General features: G+C 28.3%; 1 pseudogene; it reads right to left on the bottom strand.

Annotated features, from left to right (window-relative positions):
• Positions 1 to 2,802: 2,802 nt before the first annotated feature.
• LOC112729414 (protein transport protein Sec61 subunit beta-like) lies at positions 2,803 to 3,046 on the bottom strand (annotated as a pseudogene).
• Between the last annotated feature and the right edge of the window lie 343 nt (positions 3,047 to 3,389).

Below are 3,389 nucleotides of genomic sequence, written 5' to 3'. Positions count from 1 at the left end.
AACATTTACAAATAAATACACATATTTCACTGTTTAGGGCTAAGAAGCCTAAATTGACAAGTGTCATGCAAAGTATTACAACTTCTAAACAAACCCTATAGCTGGAAGTGACAGACATCTTTTTCAGCAAAGTTAGGGTTACTACTTTGCAAGAAGAGCCTACAATATTAGCAGAAAGCCAAAGCATAATAACTAAATTGGAAAAAAAAATTATAATTAAATCAAAATTAAAATATACAGTGCATATTTTTTATTTTTTTATTTTTAATTTTTTTTTCTTGCAAAGGACAAATGAAAGCCAACGAAATTTAAAGATCTCTGAATTTACTGCTATCACTGACAGGTATTTACATGTATGTGTGTATGAGAAAGTGATGTCTGAGGAGTCAAATCAATGATCCATTCCCCGGAATATGTGTGTATGACATCTCCTTAACTAATTAGAAAAATTTCATTCCTAAAAAGTGAAAGTTACATGTAACATGTTCATTATTCATATTTATTAATTTATTAGCTAATCATAGAAATGGTGCATTATTTCATTTAATTAAAAGACTGAATATATATACTCACGCCAAAAAGAGATAAAAAGAAATAGATACATTATTTAGTTTTTCTTTCTATCGGTCTAGGTATACAAGAATAAGCTCACCATCATTTTAAAGTTTATAACTTATAGAAAAGATTTTAAATATATCAAAAATACTAATATTTCAGTAATTTCAATCATTAATTTTAATTATATATATTCTATAATTTAGATCAATAATTAAAATTATTAAAAATATTAATATTTTAGTATACTTAAATTTTTTTTAATTTATATATATTGTCCAAAATTTGGACCTAGCAAAATGCATGGCAATATAAGTTGTTTTGTAAGCTTTTTATTTAAAAATCAATTCTTAAAAATGTGATTATGTTATAATCAAACGCTATTCCAATTCATAACTCTACTCTATATATCCAAAGACCAAAAAAGATCTACAAATTAGGCAAACTCCTAGAATTATTAGAGAAAGAAGAACCGAGACATTCACACAAGAGGTGTAGGTATTTCATATTTGAGTAGGATAGGAAGAATGTTGACTTTAAAAGTTGGCCGAATCTTTTATTCAAAAAGGAAATTAAATACTTAAGCAACTACTAATTAATTATCTAATTAATCATTATCCTTATAGTTTAATTTCTTCATGTTTAGTCAAAGGTTCATTGTTGTGGTGAAAACTAATTTTTTTAACAGTAATACTAGAAGGCCAGCATATTTTATTATTTATAATTATTAATTAGTTATCATTAATATTTTTATTGATGTAAGATTATATTTAATAGTGTAAAATTACACATTTTTTTATTGGTTAAATACTGGCTAAATTTTAATAAAAGTGTTGTCTCTTAGACTTTTTTTTAATTTAATAAAAAAAATACGTGAAAAATTATATCTCTAATGTGTCTCTTAACGTAAGAATATTTTTTGAATTTATATAATTTTAATAAGAGGAGTGTTAGGGGGCAGCAACTTTTGTGATTTGTAGCCATCAAATAGTCATCAATGATGATTTGATTGGTGTGAGAGTTCATCTAATGGCTCATTTTTCTTTGTTGGTTACATGCTGGCCAGAATTTGAAAAAGTTGCTGGCCCTATACTTTTCCTTTTTAATTATTGTACAAGTCTTCTTTTACATTTTGTTTGTCTTATACTAAAATTTTTTATTTTAAGAATAATTGAATAATAAATTTTTAGAAACAAAATAAGTAAATACCTTATTTTATTACTATTACAATTTAGGAATACTGCTACATCACTCTTCCAAACTCAATAAAGAAAAATAGGAACATGCTGACTTAAATCAAAACTAGGGTAACAATAAGATTTAAAACTAACATTCATAAAAAAATTAAAAAAAATGAAATCCCTCGTAAACTAACTTGAGATTAAAAATCACAAAAAAAACTACTGTAGACCATGAATATTTATATTTATTGCCAAAGATTCAAATTCTTACTAAATTTTCATGATCTCTCAACTTTTTTTATGTTATCTAGATTATTTTTTTTATTAATTTAATGTTGACTATAATTAATTATAATAAGAGTACATAAGTTTAACTATAATTTTTTTTAATTTTCTGTTTTCTTTGATGAATTTTTTCCCTTCTTTAGCGACAGTAACCAGTATCATCAAAGAGGCCATTAAGTAGTGAGGAAGTGTTAGATATTTATGTTATTAATTTGTTCGAAAGTATTCTTTCATATGGTGACAGAGCAAAAGTTCACAACTTGAATAGCAGATAATGGTGGCTTCTGTTCTGACTTCTAAAAAGTTAAAGTATTAAGAGGAAATATAGGCAATATTAGATGCTTATTCGATATAAGTTATCAACTCCTATGCGAAGTCTTCCTGTTCACTGGATCGGAGGAATGCATAGCCATAAGAGCAGCAAACCTAACAAACCATGCATTCCGGGTTTGAGTTGAGTTGTTTATACATGTTCCGTCATTCAACTAAGCTTAGGAGTTTATTCTTCAATGATATCAAGTACCAACCATATTCTACTAATGTGTTATCACTTTCAAGTAATAAGCAGTGACTAAAAACTATTAACGAGAAAAAGCTCAAAAAAGCGCAGAAACACAAGATATAACAGAAATATATCTTCTCAGGGTCACTACTGTTAATTAATGTTGAAAAACTATAGTAAAAGTAAGGGGATGAATCCATCAACGAAAAATTTAAATTTCACAACAGAGACTGAGTATATAAAATACAAAAATGAACTTGAACTACTTGTCATTTATCCCTATGCCTCCCTTCCCACAAAATAAAGTTTGCCCATCACATCAAGGACGACAACAAATGCAATGAAGCCAATGCTCATTACAAGAACCACATTTGGAGAGATTTTGAGCCCCGGGCATCATCAGTGTAGAATTGAAGCATGGTTCCGGCTGCTCCACCGCTGGTTGTTCTCCTTCTCTCCTTCTCCTCAAGCTAGCAGCTGCTGCTGCACTTCCTCTTGGAGGAGCTGTTCCTCCTAAAGCCATTTTTCTGTAACGTACATTCAAATAACAATAATGTTAAAACTAACACCTTAATGCAAATACCATCTTAAAATCAATAGACACAAGTTCAGTTTCTCATAAATTACACAATACCGCCACAAGTTTGAAATCTAGAACCATGGTTCTAAATTGCGGTTGCAACGTGAATACTGTGATTGCAAAAACTTGCATAAGAAACGCAACTGGTGCTTCTGTAATCACAGCAATTCAAAACCCTAATTCTAAAAGTAAAATTTAAGATCTAAAAATTAAGTTTATGCAGAGATCAAGCAATCGATTTTTGAACTAGCAATCGATTTTCAATATGGTATATTATTATTTTATT

Source organism: Arachis hypogaea, chromosome 12, assembly GCF_003086295.3.
Source record: "Arachis hypogaea cultivar Tifrunner chromosome 12, arahy.Tifrunner.gnm2.J5K5, whole genome shotgun sequence".
Taxonomy (NCBI): Eukaryota; Viridiplantae; Streptophyta; class Magnoliopsida; order Fabales; family Fabaceae; genus Arachis; species Arachis hypogaea.
This window is presented reverse-complemented; position numbering and strand designations above follow the sequence as displayed.